The 24,714-nt window shown below is 39.7% G+C and overlaps 1 long non-coding RNA gene across 1 annotated transcript; it reads left to right on the top strand.

Annotated features, from left to right (window-relative positions):
* Nucleotides 1–5,112: 5,112 nt before the first annotated feature.
* Nucleotides 5,113–6,140, top strand: LOC135213958 (uncharacterized). Its single transcript, XR_010314236.1, has 3 exons — nt 5,113–5,269; nt 5,615–5,827; nt 6,024–6,140. It is a non-coding gene; the product is annotated as an uncharacterized LOC135213958 (long non-coding RNA).
* Nucleotides 6,141–24,714: the final 18,574 nt, after the last annotated feature.

The following is a 24,714-nucleotide window of genomic DNA, read 5'->3' as shown; positions in this document are numbered from 1 at the left end:
AGCAAATCTTAGCGATTATTTTCATCATTCTTCGCAAGATTACAATATTAGTCTAATATACGATTTGCATTTCGTTTCTCAGTCTTACCTCTTCGTTCGCTTTGTCGAACATCGACTTAAACTGATACATTCTCAATTCAAGATCTAATACTGAAACACCTTAATTACTCCTTCAAGTCCTTTTATTGATTTATGTATCTCTTGAATAATTAATTTATGCATTCAGTTTATTTTATTTGTTTTTTTTATCTTTTTTTTTTGCAAACTGGATTCGTTCTAACCAGCGTAAAAATGTGAAAGAGCAATAAACACTTACTTGCTTAAATGACGTGTGAATTCAATAACAGATTGACAATATCCATGGCTACAAATATTGTTTACATCAGTCAATCAATCATTTCATGTTGGTGTGTTCAGACGACCTCTTCTCTCATGATTTCGACTTAAGATTTAAGAGCACAGTATTTATGATCTCTCTCTCTCTCTCTCTCTGCACAGGGCCAAATCAAGAGTCCGAAAAAACGATTAAAACCGGTTTATGTCCCCTTCAAAATGAAAAAAGGCCCGTGTGTCCAGATTAAACCGGTATTAGGTCTAGGTTAAACAGTCCTTTATGTCCTAATTTTTATATAATTCTTTATTTCTCTCTCGTCGTCAGTTCTCTATCATTTTTGTTTTACCCTCTGAATATTTTTTCTACGTTTCCAACCTTAATATACTATGAGCGTTTTTTCTTTCATATCATATTCATTTTCGCCTCTTGACATTTCAGCTGCGTCTGAAGACGGAAGACCTTTCACCTTTCTTCTGTCTTGAAGTTTCTTGTTATTCGATATTTGTACTAAAGCCTTTCCTCCAGAGGCTCAGAGGAAGGTGACGCTGGGTAAGGCCAGGCGATTGCAAGGTCCTCTTTCTTCACTTTCATCCGGACCATTCGAAAACTATTTCTTTTTTTTTCCACTTACAAACCTGGTTAGTGGATGATGTTGATTTAACCAGCCTTATGTCCGGGCTAAACTGGACTTACGTAAGATTAAGCTGACCTTATATTTAAACTAAACTGGCCTTATATCTCAACTAAGCTGGCCACATGTCTAGATTAAGCTGACCATATGTAAGATCAAGCTGGTCTTATATTTTAACTAAACTGGTGTTGTATCCAGATTAAACTGGCCTTATGGCAAGGTTGGTGATCTTATGTCTCAACTAGTTCCTCGTTGGACGAGTGGTTTTCGCGCTCGGCTGCCAATTCGGTGGTCCGAAGTTCGTTTCTCGGCTCTGCCAACGTGGAATCAGAGGAATTTATTTCTGGTGATAGAAATATATTTCTCGGTATAATGTGGTTCGGATCCCACAGAAAAGCTGTAGGTCCCGTTGCTAAGTGACCAATTGGTTCTTAGCCACGAAAGAAAATATCTAATCCTTCGGGCCAGCCCTAGGAGAGCTGTTAATCAGCTCAGTGGTCTGGTAAAACTAAGATATACTTAACTTTACTTATGTCTCAACTAAGCTGGTCTTGTGTTCAGATTAAGCTGGCCTTATGTACACATTAAATTGGCCTCTAGTCATATTAAGCCAGCCTTATGTCCAGATTGGGCTAGCTGAAGTCCAGGTTAAACCAGAGTTATACCAGCAGAGACCCTTATCCAAAGCCAAGGGCAGTAAATCATCTGAGAGAATATGTCGACTGGTATGGATCTCTGGACTCTTTAAAACCAACAAAGTCCACGTAAGTTTACACACTGCAGTAACGTCTTTGCTTCAAAGCTGATTTCCTGAGCAGTCAAAGTTAAACAACACTGTTTAGTCGTTGGAATCAATCAGTAGTTGAATACAGTCTACGCAGTGACCAGCAATTACTGCCACCACTGGGACCAGCAAAAAAATGACTGGTGTCTTGTGGATGTGACAATAGCGGGCAATGCATTAGAGACGAAAACCTTAGAGAGGAGGTGAAAGTGAAACACCAACAACAAAGAATGGTCCATCTTTCTCTTGACATTGCTTTTAAGTCCTTGTTTGCCCCCACTCAAGAAACAAGGATCCTGCTCCCAACTAGTCTGGTGGGCATCTCCACTCCTGCCCCCATCTGTCCCTAGTCTGGCGGACATCTCCACTGGAACGCTTGCTTGAGAATTAGTCTTATTTTTGCCACGTCTGTGGAATCCGATTTCCTGTGTTGTCCGACGGATTCAAATTCTCTGTTTGACTGATGATGCCAGATTCCATAATCTTCCTTTTGCACGAGCAACTGCCTTGAGAAACGGCTCAGACTCACTCCAATATGTGGTATTACCAGTATCCCTCATATGTACGAAAATTCCTGAGGTCTCTGAACCTTATCTACCTTATCATTAAACCTCAATTGTTCCTTGTGAAATAGATCTACTGGTCTCCCAAAGAGATAGAATACTGGTCTCAACAAAGAACATTTTATTACAGTTAGTGCATGGGTTTTTACAAACACTAGCACTGGCTTCTTTTTTATTTAAATGCTGATGAAAAAGTTAACTGCTGATGGAATCAGGATTGTGAAAAATAATTGTATTGACAGATTTTAGGGGGTGAGTAACTTTTTTGCTGCTCTCAACACAAGGAAGCTTTATCTCATCAACAAGTCTGTTTGTCTGTTATCTGTGGTATCTCTTTAGTATATTTAGTCTGCTTTATTGACAGCTTTCTTGATAACAGTAGAGACATTTACGTCAGTGAGACCTGTAGATCCATCTCACAAAGACCAGTAGAGCATAAACAGTCAAGAAGCTATTGGATCCTCGTATAAATCAGGGAGACTGGTCATACTATAAACTGGGGTGAAGCAGAGCTGTTTTTCAAAAGTAGATGGTCGTGCAATAGGAGGGTTCTGGAATCCGCCGTCATCAGTCAATGAGAGCTAAGAGCACTAAAATTGACAAAGGATCCTTCGACCTCTTTCAATAGAGGTCAACCACAAGTTCTAACACCACAAAATTCCTTATTCTACACCTGCATATTCCATATAAATAAGTGTGACATTCACAAACTGCCCATGTTCCCCAGTGATCAAGATTGAAGCATTATCAATCAAAATACATGTTTTGACGCATTAACAGTGTTTTCATTGGCCTTTTATATATAATGTAATTTGTGTGCTTGTGTCTTATTACAGGTTCAATAGCCCTACCTACATGGCGACCTCCTGTCTCCTACAGCTGTGCATCATCTTTCTCCACGGTATCATTTCAACAGAAGGACAAAATGGAAGAGGCCCAGTGTTGAAACTGTTTAAGGCCAAAGACCATTCAGCAAGAATGAATGAACTTCAGGAAGTTATCGTTAATGTTATCGAAGTTCACTTTCCTAACTGCCGTCTACTGATGCTCAAAGACACTGATGATGAAAACATTGACTTCTTCCTCAAGTAAGTGAATTTTTGTCGCTTACATACGCCTGACTCTATGTACACAAACTTATATCAAGCCACATATCACCATTTAAAATCCAATAATTCATTACACCTTGTGAATATGTTACTTAAAACCAAGAGCAATTTCATTTGATAAGTGGTTCTGCATCGGCCGGGATTCGAACCATGAACTGGCTTAGATGACCTGGACCACCTGGGTAGTTAAAAGTCACTTATTGTTTGTGCACTAGGGATTGGTTGGAATCCTGCCTGAGACGAAACACTTTTCAGTTACACTTCCCCTTGGGTGTAAATTATTTCCATGGTATGATGAATTATATATGAAGCAATATTTGTGGGTATTGATACAATATATATATATATATATATATATATATATATATATATATATATATATACATATATATAGTTTTTAATATGCTATTTGGGCATTATTTTCTGTTATGCAATTTCCATTGAAGTCAATGGCATTATTTGCAGATACTATCTTCTCATCAAGACTTTGAATTAGTTTGTACTTTTTCTCTTCTGGCAACCTCTCAGGAATAAGGAAAAATTATTTGAGATGATTTTCATATACTTTTTATTTTTCTAGTCGACAGACTGTTTCCCAACCTCTCTCGGTGGTGACGTCTGGACTGGATTATAAATCGACATACAAGGTTTATATTACTGCATGCGGACCTTTGGATTTCAAACATGGGGGCGCCGAATTTCTATTGGTCCGTGGTTTCTAGCATGGGTATTCCTGGACAGAGTCTAAAGTGCCAAGGGCACGATTCCCATCTATGGCCGATAGTCTTGACAGACAATAAGGGAATAAGACCCTCCGACCAACAGAGCACCCCAACCAAGGTATATAGCATAAGGGAGGGAGAGAACCCTTTATTCTATATACATTGACCCTAACGACATGTTTGAAATTAAAACGTACGCATGTAATAATAAACCCATTGTCTGTCGATCTATAAATCCAGCCTTCATGACACTGCCAGGAGAGGTGGAGAAACGGTCCACCGACTAGAAAAAGCAAAAGTAAACGGAAAGGACCCCGAATCATTTTTCCTTATCCCCGAGAAGCTTGCCGAAAGAGAAAGAGAACTGTAGACTGATTCGAAGTCTTGATGAGAAGATGGTGTCTGCGAACGATGCCATTGACTTCAATAAAAATATTATGTATTTTATAGATCTAAAGACAATCAATTTCAAACTAATATATATAAATATATATATATATATATATAATATATATATATATATATGTATATATATATATATATATATATATATATATATATATTTATATATATATATATATATATATATTATCGAAGACAATCGCAATTGGAGTATGCTTCAAGATGAGTATTTAAGTACTGTGTTCATGCACATGTAAAAAGTTGATGATACAGTCAAGTTTACTTGGATGACAGTGGACTCATGAATTTGTAAGAGTAAAAATTCATTGAAATATTTGCTGCTAATAATTCTATAGGACGTCTGAACCTCTATGGTTTCTCGACAGCTGACCACACCAGTCCTCTACCGCTTGTTGCCAGTTTCAGCCACTATTCATGTACTCAAGAAAAAATTGCTGATGACACTCAGTGCTTGAAAAAATTGCCAATGACACTCAATGCTTTCTTTTAGTTCATGATCAAATTCCTAATATAATTCAAGGACTCTGTACTTGAGAAACTGGCCGTTCGTCCTCGTGGATCGTCAGCTGATGAGGAAAATGGTCCAGGAGACGACGCTGACGAACGAATCTATCGAGCGCATCTTAATTGGTCGAAGAAAGACGATTGCATGCATATTCGTGGTCGTTTACCTGACTAACTCTTCTGGAAGTATTTCTGTGAGGTAAAGTACTACAAACTCACGATGGTTCCTCTTCATTCCCGATGCATTATATGACGTTCTATATACAATGAAAATAATAAATTCAATTATTGACCCGATTCCCAAAAAAGGGATATCTGGATTACTAGCATCTCACAATGCTTAGTAAGGAAGTTCGGTCTCAATAGTAAAATAGTAATAACTATCTCTCACTCCCTCCCTCCCTCTCTACTCTCCTACTACATTCTCTTCCATTTCTCTCTCTTTGTCTCTCCTCGTTCTCCCCTTTATTCTTATTGTCTTCCTTTTGCTTCTCTCTCTCTCTAGTCTAACTCTCTCTCCATCTTCGCATCCACCCACAAGCAGTTTTCTACAGAAGCTGACCATCACGAACTACCCACATATCAAAGTGCTGGCCATAGGACTACCCGGAGGAGAAGCAGACTTCCTCATGAGTCACGCCTTTCGGAACACCGTCCACGCCCTCTACTTCGCCCTGGTCTCCAGCAGCTGGGACAGCAAGCCTATGGAGGCGCCCTGCTACGGGAAACCACTTGCCAGCATCTACAAAACATGCAGGTACTTCTAGAACGTTAAAAAGGGCCTGCAGTGGTCAGTGAATTATCAAATGGATTTGCCTTAATCTTCTTTTTAAAGACCTGCCTAAAAATGTTGCAGAACAAAAATGTTAATGCATAGAAAAAAAAACATTTAAACTGCCTTTTGGAATTCAAATTTAATGCACAAACAAAACAAGCAGGATTTTTTCCTACAGGGAGTATAAAAGTCTATCTCCGGTGTCTGTTCTGTGACGCTGGAAGCAGCAAAGTGGTCCTGACGGACATTTGGTACCCGGAAACTGGCTGGAAGCGCCAAAGAAATTTCTTTCCAGGTAAGAATCACAAGTCTTGGAATTCTATTGTCTCCTTTGTATCTGCTCACATGTTTATCAGTCCATTTCCACTAATTAAGTACCTTTGACTTCTATGTTATTATTGCGGCCTTGGACTACTGAGAAGTGTCATAGATCATCACTCACAAAGTAGCTCACCTCTACATAATAGCTCTCTGAATAACATTAGGAATTTTACACTCTTTACGTTGGCTGATTTTGTATTACACAAATTATTTTAAAAATCGCCCAAAAAAGGAAAAAGTAACATAAGCTAAATACAACGGTGATCAAAATTCCATTATTCTGTCTGGAATCATTCATAAAATGAATGTGGTCACTTTCGCCCGACTAATCCATAGGACGAATTCATCTTTCCTCAGACCAATTCAAAGACTTCAATGGATACACATTAAGGATGGTGTCGAAGCCCTTGCCCCCAATCGTCGACTTCATACGGGAAACAGATAAGCCTGGAACATCGGTCCAGTTCGTCGATTGCCTGGAAATTCGAATGCTCAGGGAAATGGCTGAAATACTGAATCTAACGTAAGTCTTCCCCATCTTTTTTAGTCTTTCAGGTTTATTGTTGGAGGCCATACTGTTGGTCCTTAATTGTTCCATCAAGTGGGCCCTGCTTATCTGTTTATTTCTCTTGTAACTTTTTTCCTTTTCAAATACATCATAAGTCCATGGACCAGACAGTTTTGTGACTGTCTATCTCTTCAGAATGGATAGCCTACAACTGAAAAGGAGCCATGACGTCTCAAAACTGTCTGAGATTAACTACATTCCTCAAACTCTTGTTTATATTGTATTCATTGAAATTCAGTATTATTGAAATTCAATATTAAGTTTGTTTGAAATCATCATGAGTAGTCTGCATCGATTAGGCCACTGGTTTCTGCAGGTGCATTTGTTGCAAAATACATTGCACTTGAATTATTTCAATAAGTGGTGTCTCAATCAATATGCTCTTCGACACATGAAATCTATTATTTGCAAAGTAATAACAAAAGATTTTTGCTGATGCATACAGAATTTCCTCATTACTTGGAACAATTAATTTTGTTAAGTTCACCAACACATCTGTTCAATTCCATCAGCAGAAGTTACCCAGTGATCAATGACAGCACTAATTTTAAGCTAATGTAAACAAATACAGAAATAACCTTTAATACGGGGTTCACATCAAATAATGTTCCAGAGAGAAATCCGCAAATACGAGGTTCACATTAAACATATGTTCCAGAGAGAAATCCGCGAATACGAGGTTCACATCAAATATATGTTCCAGAGAGAAATCCGCGAATACGGGGATTCACAGTAAATATAAATGAGAATACTGTAGCATAGCAAGTAAATAAAAAAGTCAAGGTATGTGTGAACCTTCGATGTAAACATACCTCAGTTATTGTTCTTTCTCACTCTCTCTACACTGACCCTCCTCTCCTGTGGCACCTAGCCATCTAACCACACCGCCCCCCCCCCCCCGACCCCAACACTTTGGAAACTTCTCAAGACTTCCCCAACGTCCCACGACCCTTTCGCAGTCAGCATGAGTGTAAGCAGTGTTATCAACATTATTGCAAGGCCGAACAGCATTGCCAGCCTTGGAGGGCAGATGTTTCAAATTTTTACAAATCTATGTACTACAACAGGTATCTTTGGGGCCTTGGTCCAGGTGTGCCAGATAACATCAAGTGTCTGATAATGGTGGTCCAGGTGAATCTACTTTTTCCAGTAACTGAAATAAGGGGCACAAACTAAGATATATTTTGGAGTAACTTTTCAAGGTCATCTGACTATAAGATGACAAAGTAAATTATAAGTTGGGAAAAACTCTCTATCGCGAGAGTGTATATCTTGTTCTATGGGGTCGACAATAATGAAAAATTTTTGCGAGTTCGTGTATAATTTTAAAACCCATTACAAAAAGCTTTCGAACCCTTCCCTGGGTTCATCTTCAGCCAAAAAAAATGAACTCAGGGATGGGTTCGAAAGATTTTTGTAAAGGGTTTTAAAATCATACACGAACTCGCAACAATTTTTTATTATTGTGGACCCCTTAGAACAGATAAGTAAATTTTATTGAAAGAGTTTTTCAAGTAATTGTTATTGGTTTATACCTGGCAATTAAAGCTGAGAATACAAATTTCTTAATAACAGATCCTATTTACCATGAACCAAGCCAAACAATTGCCCATTCGATAGATGTCAGTTTAAACGAGCAAGAAGTTCACCGGGAATAAAAAAAAAATTTGCAATTTCAGTAACAATAAAAAAAACTGCTGTTTCAGTAAGAATAATCTACAACAGATTTCAGTGAGCAAAAAATAAATTGTAGTTTCAGTGAGAAAGACAAATTCATTTTGCAGAGAATAATGAAATTACTGAAACAATTCAAGCCTTGGTAAAAAATATAAACCCGCATCAAGGATCACATTTATTTGTGGCGCCAGTTTTCAAGTATAATTCTTGTTCTAAAAGAGAATTGACAACTCAGAAAATTAAGGAAAAAAATGTCCTTTAACTCAAGTAAAACACGAGAATAATCGACTGAAGAGAGAGAGAGAGAGAGAGAGAGAGAGAGAGAGAGAGAGAGAGAGAGAGAGAGAGAAGAGAGAGAGAGAGAGAAATAATCAAATGCTATTTTCCCATTTCAATTTTAGTAAGGCAAAAGGAGATGAATAGTAACGAAAACGATGAGAGTCACATTTCCATTTGAGGATCTGTCAGAGAAAGCAATAAAATAATTCAGAACACTAAAAACAACATCCAAAAGAAGGTTGGTTATTTCGGATTTAGTCAATTTTGTGACAGAGCAGGGGATGAGAGAATTGATGTGCACCTCTGCACTTTCTACAATGATGAAAATGATCTGCGAGGTTCGAGGTCGTTTCTTTGCATGAATCGAAACAATGTTCATTTCAGTGAATCGAAATTCCAATGCAATTTTCCCAACGCAAAGATTTAAATTTATGGTAGTTGACGTGCTTATCTAAATCAGAACCAATGAGACAAAACAAAAGCGAAAAGGGCCTTTTGAAGCTATTATGAGGTAGGGATACAGAGGATTTCCCAGACCTCGGGGTAACAGAGGGTGGAAGGAGCACCAAATATCCATTCCACTCAAAATCCTAGTCGGGGAAAGGGTAACATGGAAATCATTGATAACATTTTGAGACTTTAGAAAATAGTATGTCAATTCGATATAATACTGAATATTTAAACATTAAACATCCATCATATCTTAATTATGGCTTTTATTGTACTTATTTTGACGTTCAGCCAGCTCCCAGGACAAGTCATTTTCCATCACGCAACTTGACCCCCTCTGGGCACTCCCGTCTAATAACTATCATGTTTATTGATGCTGCATCTTTCGCAATCATTGAGCTAAAACCCAAACTTCAAATCTCTTTTCCCAAATAAGGTTCAGGGCATTCACGCCCACGGACGACCAGTGGGGTCAACTCCTCGACAACGGCACGTGGACGGGCCTCATCAATGCCCTCATCAATGAGGAGGCCGATTTCGGGACGTGCGTCTTCCCTCACACACGAGGAACAACGTCGTCGACTTCACCAGGATGTATGCCCCAGAGCCCTTCCTCATCGTCACTCTCAAACCTCAGCGCCTGCCGCAGTACCTGGCCATCCTTAGGCCCTTCGCCAGTAAGTGCTCTCACTGAAAGGCTGGCTTGTATACCTGTAGTGTACATTTACTTGTATAAAGCGACTGGATATTTAATCCCACAGATAAAGCTATCAAAATTCACGCGTGGTTATTTTTCTTGTGATACTCAACGCCCAGATTTTGTGTGTGTATTAGTATTGGTATATCTCTTTCATTTGGTTAAGCACGTCTGCTCCTGGTTATAATTAATGTGTGTGCTATTGTTATCATTTGTTAAGTAAATGTTGTTAATTGTTAACCGCGTATCATCACGCCTTGTAGTAACTTGACGAAGGCAAATAAGGTTAGTATTCCCAGTTTTTCCATTCTTCTCGGTTTTTTTTGTTTTTTTAAATTACTGTCAGCCACTTTAAAGCAATCCACTGTTCGGCCACGGCTGGCAAGTAACAGGGTATAGCAATAGAAATTTGGTTTCAAATCTTTTAATTCACTGACTATGTGGAAACAGCTACTGGAATTTTGATAATCTTATAAATTCTATTTGACCACAGGACTTTGCTATATGAGTAAACTTATTTCTCCTCATTCACTGAAATCTTAGACACAAGGATATAGGTGTTGAAATATGGATTAACCAAGTTTCTTAAATCCACTGAATTTTTTAACCACTGTTGATACAGCAATTGCAACTTTATATTTTCTCTATGGTCTCAAACCTCAATTCCATCATAAGTATACCTCACCTTCATGAGAGGGTGTCTTTTATGAACATAATGCATTAGACACTATTATTATTATTATTATTATTTTATTATTTTTTTTTTTTTTTTTTTTTTTTTTTTTTTTTTTTTTTTTTTTTGCTCTATCACAGTCCTCCAATTCGACTGGGTGGTATTTATAGTGTGGGGTTCCGGGTTGCATCCTGCCTCCTTAGGAGTCCATCACTTTTCTTACTATGTGTGCCGTTTCTAGGATCACACTCTTCTGCATTAGTCCTGGAGCTACTTCAGCCTCTAGTTTTTCTAGATTCCTTTTCAGGGATCTTGGGATCGTGCCTAGTGCTCCTATGATTATGGGTACGATTTCCACTGGCATATCCCATATCCTTCTTATTTCTATTTTCAGATCTTGATACTTATCCATTTTTTCCTCTCTTTCTCTTCAACTCTGGTGTCCCATGGTATTGCGACATCAATGAGTGATACTTTCTTCTTGACTTTGTCAATCAACGTCACGTCTGGTCTGTTTGCACGTACCACCCTATCCGTTCTGATACCATAGTCCCAGAGGATCTTTGCCTGATCGTTTCTATCACTCCTTCAGGTTGGTGCTCGTACCACTTATTACTGCAAGGTAGCTGATGTTTCTTGCACAGGCTCCAGTGGAGGGCTTTTGCCACTGAATCATGCCTCTTTTTGTACTGGTTCTGCGCAAGTGCCGGGCATTCACTTGCTATGTGGTTTATGGTTTCATTTTTCGTATTGCACTTCCTACATATGGGAGAGATGTTATTTCCGTCTATCGTTCTTTGAACATATCTGGTTCTTAGGGCCTGATCTTGTGCCGCTGTTATCATTCCTTCAGTTTCCTTCTTTAGCTCTCCCCTCTGTAGCCATTGCCAATTGTCATCGCTGGCTAGTTCTTTAGTCTGTCTCATGTATTGTCCGTGCATTGGTTTGTTGTGCCAGTCCTCTGTTCTGTCTGTCTTTCTCCTGTCTCTGTATATTTCTGGGTCTTCGTCTACTTTTATTAGTCCTTCTTCCCATGCACTCTTGGGCCACTCATCTTCACTGGTTTTCAGATATTGCCCCAGTGCTCTGTTTTCGATGTTGACGCAGTCCTCTATACTTAGTAGTCCTCTCCCTCCTTCCTTTCGTGTTATGTATAGTCTGTCCGTATTTGCTCTTGGGTGTAGTGCTTTGTGTATTTGAATATATGTTTCCTGGTTTTCTGATCTATGCTGCGGAGTTCTGCCTTCGTCCATTCCACTATTCCTGCGCTGTATCTGATTACTGACACTGCCCATGTGTTTATGGCTTTATCATATTTCCGGCGTTGAGTTTTGACTTGAGTATCGCCTTGAGTCTCTGCATATATTCTTTCCTGATCGTGTCCTTCATCTCTTGGTGTTTTATATCCCCTCCTTCCATTATTCCCAGGTATTTGTATCCTGTCTCGTCTATGTGTTTGATGTTGCTCCCATCTGGTAGCTTTATCCCTTCAGTTCTCGTTACTTTGCCTTTTTGTATGTTGACTAAGGCGCATTTTTCTATTCCAAACTCCATCCTGATGTCCCCAGATACAATCCTTACAGTCTGGATTAGGGTATCTATTTCCTTGATGCTCTTACCATACAGCTTTATGTCGTCCATGAACATCAGATGGTTGATTCTGTTGCCTCTTTTCTTGAGTTGGTACCCGGCATCCATCTTCTGTAGTACTTTTGTCATGGGAATCATGGCTACTACGAAGAGTAGTGGGGACAGTGAGTCGCCCTGGAAGATCCCTCTCCTGATATTAACCTCTGCTAGTCTTATTCCAGAGCTTGTAAGTATTGTATTCCAGTTGCGCATTGTATTTTTGAGGAAGCTGATGGTGTTTTCCTCTGCCCCATATATTTTCAGGCATTCTATTAGCATGTGTGTGGTATCATGTCGAAGGCTTTCTTATAGTCTATCCATGCCATGCTTAGGTTGGTTTTCCTTCTCCTACTGTTCTTCATTACCATTTTGTCTATCAGGAGCTGGTCTTTTGTGCCCCTACACTTCCTTCTATTATTATTATTATTATTATTATTATTATTATTATTATTATTATTATTATTATTATTATTGGTACACAGTTATATGGAAGATACTTGAATGACTTTCAAGTATCTTTCCATGAAAGCTTCCATAAAATACAGACAGTCCCCATGTTATGGCGGGGGTTCCATTCCTGGCAGGGCACTGGAAGCTGAAAATCGCTTTAGCCCAAATCATCGTAACTATAATGGGAATAAATAGCAATAGCACTGTAAGTCCGGGTTACAGTACTGAAAAGTAGGTTAACAGGTCCATGAGGCAAGCGCCTTAAGTCAGGAACGACTTAACCGAACCTGATGTAAACCGGGGACTGGCCGTACAGTGCCAATAGATGACAATAGTAAAATAGTTACTGGACAGTCCAGCCATTAGGGAAGTTAGTTACTGAAAATTACACGTAGAGCACACACTGAAATAAATATAAATGTGAATCAACCAAAATCAACAAGAAAAAAGAATTCTATAGTTTCATTCCCTGACATGATGTAATACTGTAATTGAGATTTGTGAAATTCTCACCTGATGACCCCTTCCAGCGACCATGTGGATTGCAGTTGCCATGAGTTGCTTGGTGGTTGGTTTATCCTTCTGGTTCCTGCACAGAGGATTGTGGGAGCTGTCTAAGCTGACGACTCTCTGGCAGGCACAACTCACAGATGATCCTCCTCCTGACACATCTACCATGACGTACGCCCTTGTTTATACTTGGAGCCTTCTGCTCCAGCAGACGCCAACTGAAAATCCTTCGGACTTCTACGGCAGGGTGAGTAAAAGTCCTTCGTTCAGGGATCTAGTGAAGGATACCAAAGGCTTAGCAGTTGACCAATTGATTTTTCTGAAGTATTTTTGAGTTAAAAAATTATGGTCTTCAGCGTGACGTGAAGTAGCATAAAATATAAACAAAATAGTGTAAGGGTGAGAGTGTGTGTGTGTGTGTGTTAAAGTATTAGGCTTGAATACAAACATACCTCAGTTCTCTCTCTCTCTCTCTCTCTCTCCCTCTCTCTGTCTCTCTCTCTCTCCCTCTCTCCTGCATATCAGTACTAGAAGTGCTCGGTTTACATTAAAGATCTGTAACTCGATTTTGTCCGTAAGTCGAAATTTAAGCAGACGTAATGACGTGAATCCGTAAAATAAAAATGAATAAAAGATAAAATAATTCCTGAGCACATAAACACAGTACAAGGGTAAATATTATCCTTACATTTAATGTACAGTACATAAATAGAAACAATTCCTTACCTCCACCCCTTTTCTCTTTTCAAGGTTTCAAACATTTTTTTAATGTTTTCAAACAATCTTTTAGCCTTCTCCTGAAACATAAGACTAACTGGGATAAGCCTTGATCCTGGTCTTCCAGCCAAAGCACTAATAATTGTTCCATCTCAATAATGAGACCACTATACACTGATTTGTAATCACAGCTGATTTCATAGGAACAGATCCTTTCACATTCAAGTATATCCTTTTCACTTCGATGATAGCCAACACAATCATACGACTGACTAATTAGACACGAGCATGCGGCCGATATTCGACAGACAGTGCTCCGCCCTTTTTCAGAAAGTTGTATTCAATCAATTTTCTCTTCCATGAAGATGGTTTTTCTTTTCTTCACAGCACTGCCATCAGAAATTCCGCCTTATGCTTGTACCGTATGCACACGATTGCATTTATCTTTTGGTGCGAAAGAACAAAAAGAGAGAAAATACTACAAATCCTTAAATAAAATGTGAATTACTAAATCATGAACATAAAAAACGAAACTAAACAAGACTTATCAAATCTGGAGTACTAACTAGCCCTCTTCAGCCATACAACACTGAATCCCTGTACACTCCTAGCCATAGAAACTGGTCCCCAGTTGCTCCTAGCTTCCAAAACAACCCCCTTCTCTGAGCCTTTCTCTACATGGCCTTACTGCTACTCCTCTCCAATGGAGACAAGTTATCCCCCCCACCCCCACCATGGAAACATCTGAATGCAGGCAGTGTTAACAACATTTTTTTGGGGCTGAGCAGCATGACCATGAGATTTCTATATATCATATAACTTTGGGGCCTTGATCCCTGGACCATGTGTGTTGGATAACAAAGTTCCGGATAATGGAGATCCGGATAATTGAGGGATTACTTACAAAAACAGCATTATTGATGAGTAAGAAGGTGAACATCCAGAGAAGGGGCACAACAGGTGACCTATACGTCTAACCCTGCAGAAGGAAAACCTGACTAATAAAAAAAGATGTAAATTCGAATTCTTCTTCTTCTGACCTCCACAGACTTGGCTATTTTGCTGGATGATCTTCAGCTTCCTCATCTCGACAGTTTACAAGACGTCCCTGTTTGCCTGTCTGCTGGTGCCCCAGATGAGCGAGCCCATCGACTCCATCCCCCAACTCCTGAAGCAGCGAAGGTGGACGTGGGGCATGGAGCCTCACTACAGCGTGGGCTGGCAGTTCCTGACGGAGAGCACCACTCCTGACATTCAGAAGATAGCAAAAGCACTGCAGGCAAGTCTCCCAGATTAATAAACTGTAACCCTGCCCTTGCTTTCTGTTTTTGTATATAAAGGTCTGTCAGCTTATATTGTAAGTGTGAACTTGAAAATGTAGAATATAGTACGAAAGTACTTGTTTCAAGTCCCTAGCTTTTCACTCGCCTTTCTACCGTGGATTTAAGGGTGTATATATAAATGTATATATAATATATATATGTGTGTGCATAAGCATTATTAAGAAAACTTGTTTTAAGTCTACGTTTACATTTACAGATAAGACCTATAGAAGAGGAGATGAAGCTAGTTGGCAAAGGGAAACATGCTTTCTTCACCTGGAAAAATTACGTGAAGAACTTCATCGCTGCAGAGTACACGGACCGCTACGGCAACAACCCCATGCACATCAGTCGGCAACGTTACTTGGAAACCAACGGTGCTTACTGGGGTTCCCGGTTAGTATATTACCACAGAATGAGGCAATGAGCAGACAAAGTCATTCTGCCAAAGAGGATTAGCTATGAATACAAAACACTTCAGGAGGTTGTCTCCAGCAGTGACCAAGGAGTTTGTCATTTTGAAATTAAAGTATTGTGCCAAAATCAGTGATATGGCATAGTTGCATTACACAGCGTAGAATGAAATTTATAAAGGCATTCTATGATTCCGATCACTCTTAGTATCAGAGTAGCCTTTTCGGGGTGGGGGTGGGGCTGGGGAGGGGGGTGATATCCTACCCCTCCACAAAATATGATAAAAATCCAATTACTTTTAGGATATTCTATAGACTGTCAGGCACTGGTGAAGACAAACTTTATCCAGTTCCTTTGGGCTGAGGTAAAGGAGTAGGATTTTTTTTTTTTTGGGGGGGGGGGGGGGGTGGGGGGGGGGGATCATCAATAATGAAATTTCCACTGTGTTGGTCCATAAAATGAATTCCTGCCCAAGTCACCGACAGATTTTCACTGCCATTTGGCTTCACTGTCCTTATTAGCTGGAGGTGGAGGGTTTTGTGGTCACACAGGTCCACCTGCTGAATTTTCAAGAGCTAATCACTTTTTCTCCCAGGTCTTACATGGGCGAAGATGGAATTGGCACTAATCATGTGCATATGCGGCAAAATTAAAAAGTAATTCGTATTTTTTCTAGGTATATGAATTACAGCTTTCATGAATGGAGTTATCCAGTGCATCGCACGATTCTGCCATGTATTGAGTATTGACTAAAAAATAAAACCCTATTGGGGAGACCAGGATGTCACACTGAGCTTAACTGACCCTGCTCTTCTGCTGTAGATGCCAGCCCACTTGCATATAACAAAACCTAGAAAAAACTGGGTAGAATAGGAACAAACAAGGGAAGGTGAAGGTGGATAAGTCCTTTACGAAGGCTATGGGTTGTATACTTAGGAAAAAATACGAATCACTTTTAAAATTTGGCATTTGCTCTCATGTTTTCATAGATGGAGAGGCACTTGACTCAGGTGGGAGGATGTTCTACATACTCCTAAGTTAACAGGTAGGAGTGCCTCAGATCCCCCAAGGGTCACTCCAATGGCACCCAGCAACTCTCCCTAAAACATATATATTACTAACTTCCCAGTCGGAAGCCCACGCAGACTACATCAAATCCCTCAGGGGCTGAGGGCTGAACATTGTGTCCCTTAGACATGGCTCTACTCTTATCAACATGAGGGATGGGGCTATCCCTGGTACTTACCACTGCCTTTTTGGGCTCCACCAAACATGGACTTGTTGGCCACCCCTCACTCCATCCTCTTCCAAATAGGCGACTTATGGTCCTATCCCTTGGATGTTGAGGGTCTTCACCTTTCCTGAGGGTTTCCTGTTGTCCTGGCTAGCAGAATTTTTGTCAGCAAGTAGAGGAAAACAGCCAGTGCAACTGATCTGTTTTCTAAAAAAAAAAAAAAATAATAATAATAAAAATAAAGAATGATTAGACTGGAATTAAGATTAGGAAAAATTTAACTAAGGTGATTTTCATGTATCATGATAGATGTAGTGTGGACAATTTCATTTTCATGCAATAATATTATTCCTAAGTGATTCTAGATTTTGAGATACTCCGTTTTACTCCACGAATAGCAGATAAATAAAATGGAATTTACAGGACAACTACGTTAGGAGTCCCTCTTCCTCTGGTTTACAGCTGTGAAAGACAAACCATGCAACATACATATGAGCATCGTTCGAATAAAGTTCTTATCCTTACCTTCCGCTTACCCATGAAACCCTCTCTCTCTGAGATACCTCTAAACATCACAAAACATTGTTCGTTTAATTGGAGCAAACTAAATCAAATACATTACTGAGAGAACTGCGTCGACAACCTCTGGCCTGAGGTGTCACAAAGCAGCATCACGGGGTTTAGGGGAAAGAGGTGTCTGATAGCAGCACCAGCGGCTTATAGTGCTAATTTTCAAGTTTAAAAATAATACCTTCCCGCTGGACCCTAAGTGCGAGCATTTGCAAGTCAAGTAGTTTCTTAAAACTAATTAAAACGTTACATATTGCTATGTGAAGAAAAATATTTTACACTCATCCTCTGAAATAGGGTTGAAAGTAATAATTACTTTGTAATTTTCGAAGCTTTCTGATTCAATAACTGCTATTACTAATAGTACCCTTCTAATACTAGGCAGTTCCCAGTTATCAGCGGACTCGGTTAATGTCGATCTGGTTTTATGGCGCTCGTCTAGTGCCATAAAATCAATGATTTATGGCTCCGTAATGTGCCGAGTTCCGGTTATCCATAAGGTGCCGAGTTTCGGTTAATGGAATAAAAACGAATTTATCCAAGTAAATTAACATGAATGGTCTTTAAGATGAAAAATCAATAGAGGAATCACAATTTATGTAATAAAATATCCTTTATTCATCCGAAAGCCAGATACTATCATCATATGTTATGTCAATGAAAAGGTTATAAAAGATACAGCTTATATATCAAAGCTTAAGTTTCTCATTGGAAGAGTGGATTCCATACTCGACTATCAATTTGGTAGTCCGAGTTCACTTCTCGCAGCCGCCAGCGCGGAATCAGAGGAATTTATTTCTGGTTTTTAGAAATTAATTTCTCGATATAATGTGGTTCGGACCCCATAATAAGCTGTAGGTCCTGTTGCTAAGAAACCAATTGGTTCCTAGCCATGAAAAAAAATCTAATCTTTCGGGCCAGCCCTAGGAGAGCTGTTAATCAGCTCCGTGGTCTGGTAAATGTACAGTAGTGCCTCAGGTTACGAAATTAATCCGTTCCGAAGCGGCCTACGTAACCTGATTTTTTCCGTATCTTGAATTACGTTTTACATGTAAATTGCCTAATTCGTTCCAAGCCCTACAAAAACACCCCAGTAAACTTTATAATAAAGCTAAATTGACCAATAAACAATGAAATACAACAATTTGGACCATTCAATACCCAACCTAACCTTTACTGTACCTGTAAATAAAGTGTATTAGTGTACAGGGTACAAGAAATACTGTACGTACATGTAAGTACATATTATGTAGCAAAATGTGGAACCTTACCTTTCGAGTGAGGCGATGTCCGAAAGTGGCAACAGAGGAGAAGGACAAATGGCAGAAAACATGAACACTTAACGTTACAAAACACATTAAAAAATTACAGAAAACATTAACAATAAACTTTACGAAACACATTAACAAATGGCAGAAAACATTAACACTTAACACAAAAAACTTAAAATTAAATTTCTTTTTTTTTTGCCTTTTCTGATTTTTACATTTTTTTTATTTTTTACTTTTTTACTTTACGTTTTTTTTAACAAAATTTCAATTTCTTCACCACTTTCAATTTTCTGGTTTTTTTTTATCACTTGGACCTTCCTGTTTGCTTACTACTAAAGGCCTCTTTAAAAAATAACTATCCAAGTAAGATTGCTTCTGCCTGCTTTTCAAAATGTTCCTGAAACTACTCGGGGCAAACATCATTGAACTGCGCAAGCATACGACCTGTGTAAGCCTTTTCGGGGTGCCTCTTTTCTACAAATGATTGCACTTTATTAAAAGCAGCTAGCACATCCTTAATTTCTGCCGTTGTCATAGGGTCCTCCTCCTCCTCCTCCTCCTCGCTGCTGCTAGAGAACTCTTCTTGAACAATGTCATGTTGCATGGCCTCCAACTCCTTCAGGTTATCCGTCGTAAGCTCCTCTTGGTGCTCCTCGGGAAGGTCATTGATGTCGTCCTTGTCGACGACCCGCCCCATGGACTTGCCAAGTGCAACGATCTCATCAAGATCTGGTTGAAAAACAGTTTCAGGATCGTCAACTGTTTCTGAATCTGCACCGCCAGCTTCGCCCACATTGAATCCCTCGAAGTCTCGGTAGGATATGGCATCAGGCCAGAGTTTCCTCCACGAAGAATTCAAGGTTCACCTCGAAACCTTCTGTCAAGCTTGATCGATGAGTCGGATGCATATCAGGACATCAAAATGCTCCTTCCAAATTAGGCGGAAGATAAAAAACCTTGATAAAAGAATAGTCTGCTAGGATATCTTCCTCGAGACAAGGAGGGTGAACAGGGGCATTGTCCAACAACAGCAGACATTTCAGAGGGAGGCACTTCTCTTCCAAGAGTTTCTTCACTGTCGGGCCGAAACACAGATTTACCCACTCCGTGAACAAAAGTCTCGTTACCGTTACACAGGCTTTCGCATTAGCCCTCCACATCACCGGAAGCTTCTCCTTTGGCACTTTGTTGGCCTTGAAGGCTCGAGGAGTCTCGGAATGATAGGCAAGTAGGGGCTTCATCTTACAATCCCCATTGGTGTTTGAACAAAGTGCAAGCGTAAGCCTGTCTTTCATAGGCTTATGCCCGGGTAGCTTCTTCTCTTCCTCCGTGATATACATCCGACGAGGCATTTTTTTCCAAAAAAGGCCAGTCTCGTCACAGTTGAAGACTTGCCGAGAACTGAATCCGTCCTTGATCGTCATCTCGTCGAACGTCTTAATAAAGGATTCGGCCTGGCAGCCTCCCCATGCGGCACCACCGAATGGATGCCAGTCTGTTTACGGAATTTATCAAACCACCCATGAGAAGCCTTGAAGTCTGGGGTTGCCGTCGATGTCCGTTCTCCTCCGTCGTCTTCGGCCTGAGAATCAGATCACCGAAAATAGCGCTGGCCTTCTGGCAGATTGCCGTCTCAGTTATCGTATCGCCAGCGATTTCTTTGTCTTTAATCCATACAAGAAGCAGCCTCCCCATCTTATCATGCACGTGGCTCCTCTTGTTGGACAAAATAGTCACGCCCTTAGAAGGTGTAACTGCTTTGATGGCTTCCTTCTGCTTAAGGATGGTGCCTATCGTCGACAGATTTCGGACGTATTCCTTAGCGATCACACTCAACTGCATGCCAGCTTCATACTTTTTAATTATCTCCATCTTTGTCTCCATAGAAAGCATCCTCTTCTTTCTGTGAGCTTCAGCAACATTCTTGGGACCCGTGACTAATAACCTAAGGTAATTAAGTTCACACACAACACAATAAAGTAACTTACTACGAAGAAAGCGAAATCACTAACACGAATTTACATTAACAAACGAAACCTATGTGAACAAACAAATTCCACGTGTGTACAATAACGCTGATGCGACGAAGAGGTCGAAGGACGCCTTTATGTAGAGGGATGATGGGACAGATGCTGACCAATAGGAGAGCAGGTTCTTACGGCAGTGACTAGCATCAAGAACCAATGGGAGAGCAGGAGGATGGTGGCGAGTCTACTCAGTTGGCGCGCGCGAGTTTTAAAATTGTTCTCGGCGGCCCAGGCGAATCTTGGACTTTACCCTGAATTATTTTCGTACACAGAAGCAAAGAAATCTTCGTCTTTGCTTTCATAACCTGGATTTTTCGTAAGTAGGGACTTTCGTATGTAGAGGTTCCACTGTACTTGACTTATATCGAAGCCTGTACAAATAAGAATATTCCCCTGTGAACAATTTAGGGCAAAAGGCAAAGAAAAGAAAGGAATGCTGGGGTGGAGAGAACAATACATAATTATCAAATAAATAAATAGACAAATCAAGTCACAGTATCAGTAATGTCTTTCCGTTAGTAAGCCTGATTCTAAATTTACGTACAACTGATGTTTCAACTTGGCTGTGACCACTACAGACTGCTTTTCAATGAGTGTACCTCACCTCCGCTGCTCTGTGTTGGAATGCATGCCTAGCCTAAGATTTTATGCAGAATTGCGCCGCCTTCCTATTCATTCAAATATGTTTTAAATTAACTTTTTAAGTGCCGGGATGAGAAGAATAGCTATCATCTTCATGAGGTAACTGGAGAGTATTTCTAAAAAAATTGCTGATGCATTTCGATTCAGTGAATAAGCTGGGCCTTTTTATGAGAAGTATAATGTTTTATTTTAAAACTATTAGTATTTTCAATTTTGTCAAGGTCTAATTGCTTTTGTAATCTAATTTACTTACTATAATCTTATTTTTAGTAAGTATAGTTCGATGATCTTTGCTTTTGTAGTTGTAGTGTAATAAAAATAATCTTATTTTTAGTAAGTATGGCTCAATGACCTTTGCTTTTGTAGTTGTAGTGTATTAAAAAGTCAATCATTTGAAGACTGCATTAGCTAGTGAGAACAGCTGCAGACTAGATACTTAATAGTGGCCTTTTTTAAATACAGTCCCACTCTTACCCTCTGCTTCTCTTCTCTTTTTCAGCAAAGGAGCTCCTTTCGTCCGTACAATTACTAAGATACAACAGCGTCTCTACGAGGCAAGCATTCTAGATGTCTGGCTGAACCAGATTCTTCACGAGTCGACCAAACTTGCCAGAACAAAAAATAACACCAATTTCTACAGCCAAGTATGTGACTACCATTAACTGAAATAACCTTTTTTTTTTTTATAAAAATTATACAGGCAGTAGGAATCTTAATACACTGTGTCTTAGTAGGGTAACTTTTACAAATTAATGGTGATGTCATGTGGGCTAATCTTTTGACCTAACGCTCTGCAGAGGCAAAATTGTGATGGCCTTACATGACTTTGCCTTCGGAATGCATCTGGGTCTCACCTTGTAAGGCCTTGTCCACAGTTACGGGCACTGCCAGACGGGCAACCACTGTTCCCAAAACCCATTTCACTAAACTAACCTACCAAGTAAGGAGCCAGAACGATGCTATTGTCTGGTAACACTGCTTCAGAAGCGAGAGAAGATATAAGCAGCTGGAAGTGCCTGACAGGCATGCCCACTAGTGTGGACAGACCATAATGAGATAAAACAGACAGACAATTGACCAAACACAACACAAACGACATTACAGACAACAAAACTAGACGCACAACAAACACAAAGAAAAGACGAACACCCTTTTAACCTGGCCTTCTCTCGATGTATTTCTGACAGGACGACGGGATGCAGGTGGTACTCAACTTGGACCACTTTCAGGGAGCCTTCTACGTCTTCTTCATTGGTCTCTTTCTGGCGACACTGGCACTGGTGGCAGAGTGCCTACAGCAGTGTCTGTCAGGCGATTAACAAGTTCAACTCGGATACTGGCAAGGTCAACATGCTGGACCTTCTACACACTTCAAACTCAACATGTCTGCGTTCGTCTAAGAAATAACAAGTTAATTCCAGTTACTGGCAAGCTTAACATACATTACAACTGACATCCGAACTTAACACAGACTCGATCAAGATAGCTGTTAATGCCAAGCAAAAAAATTAACAACCCAATCTTGTACAGTGGAGAGGTAAAGATATTTGTAAGTGTCAAGTTATTATAAACAGGATCCTTGACATATTCTGATTCAATACCCACGTGGATCTTGTTCGTACAAAGAAATGTGATGGCAAAATAAAAGATGGCATTTAAGATTGTGCTTTATAACCTATTTTTTCTATACATAAAAGAAATCAAACGAGGTCTGATTTTATCCAGGTGTAGTACCGCCAACATTTTTAATAACAAAAAACAGCATTAATGTGAAGACGGAATCACACATTCGCTCAACAAACTTTTTTTTTTTTTTTTTTTTTTTTTGCATGCTTAAATACTCTAGTATTTCTGGGAACACTGTTAAGCAAACGTTATGAAAAAACGTTCAGCAAAATATGATTTTTTTCCCCCACCACACACACTTAGCGTGTTGAAACAAATCGACGAAAAAAAAAAGGCTAGCGAAATTAATTCTATTCTTTAGAACGATACTGAAAAAGAATTGTTAACTAGGGATTACCCTGAAGTCATTTTGACTTATTAGGAGCACACTGTTTCTAACGGAAGGATAAAACAATCAAAATCTCTGCCGAATCCAGAAGAATAAACCTAGCAATTGCTTAACAAAGGTTCTTTTCCTTGCTGTTCGAAGTCTTGAAGGGAATTTTTCCTTTGCCATGATGATTCAATAAATTACACCATATAGAAATTATTCATATATATATATGTGTGTGTGTGTGTATTCTTAAGGTAAACCTAGGATAAGGTTTAAATGATATGGTATCTAACAAATGCGCAGTTTGACAGCACACATGTTTTCTTGCCTACCATATTTCATTTGATTTCTGTTAAATACCGATCCACGGCCCATATCCCTCGAACAAACCATAAATTATTATCAAAATAGTTTAACCAGATCACTGACTGAGTCGACTATCAGCTCTCATAGTGCTGGCCAACAACCACAAATTAAACCAGAATTTTTTACGAGTATAAAAAAGCAACTATTTCTACTTTGAAATTAAAAATAGAAATGTTGTGCGGTTTGCTTACATCTCGAAATATCCTTCGGAATTCCGTAAAAAAGCCACGTTTGACAACATGCATTTTGTTAAAACAAACCTAACGGTGCTTTTACGTGTATAAAACTGAAAAACTCATGGCACAGATAGTATCCTGCAGGCCTACCTATTGCAAAAAGTTCTTAATGACTAACAAAATACAGCAGGTGTCCTATAGTAGGTTCACATCAACTGTGCATCTGATGTCTAAGCCAATTCCTTACGACGCTCCTGATTGGCAGTTCATAAGCCAATCACAGGACTGGAAACTCTCAGTCTCTCGAGTTACTTCACACAGGCAGGATGTATGTTCCACCTCTCCATAGGGATGTTTTCGAAAGACGTATCCCTCAGGAAACGTGGAACATACATCCTGCTTATGTGAACTCTCTCAAGAGACTGATAGTTTCCCAGCCCTGTGAGTTCCTCGCTGGACAAGTGGTTTTCATGCTCGGCTGCCAATCCGGTGGTCCGAAGTTCGAATCCCGGCTCGGCCAACGCAGAATCAGAGGAATTTATTTCTGGTGATGGAAATTCATTTCTCGATGTAGAGTGGTTCGGATCCCACAGTAAGCTGTAGGTCCCGTTGCTAGGTGACCAATTGGTTCCTAGCCACGTAAAAATATATAATCCTTCGGGACAGCCCTAGGAGAGCTGTAATCAGCTCAGTGGTCTGGTAAAACTAAGATATACTTAACTCCAGCCCTGTGATTGGCTTATCAACAGCCAATCAGGAGCGTCGTAAGGGACGGGCCTAGACATCAGATGCATGGTTGATGTGAATATACTATAGTAACATGTTTAAAAGACGTAGGTGTCCCAGTAACATGTTGAAAAGATGCAGTCTCCAAACA

This window comes from Macrobrachium nipponense, chromosome 43 (genome assembly GCF_015104395.2).
Source record: "Macrobrachium nipponense isolate FS-2020 chromosome 43, ASM1510439v2, whole genome shotgun sequence".
Taxonomy (NCBI): Eukaryota; Metazoa; Arthropoda; class Malacostraca; order Decapoda; family Palaemonidae; genus Macrobrachium; species Macrobrachium nipponense.
This window is presented reverse-complemented; position numbering and strand designations above follow the sequence as displayed.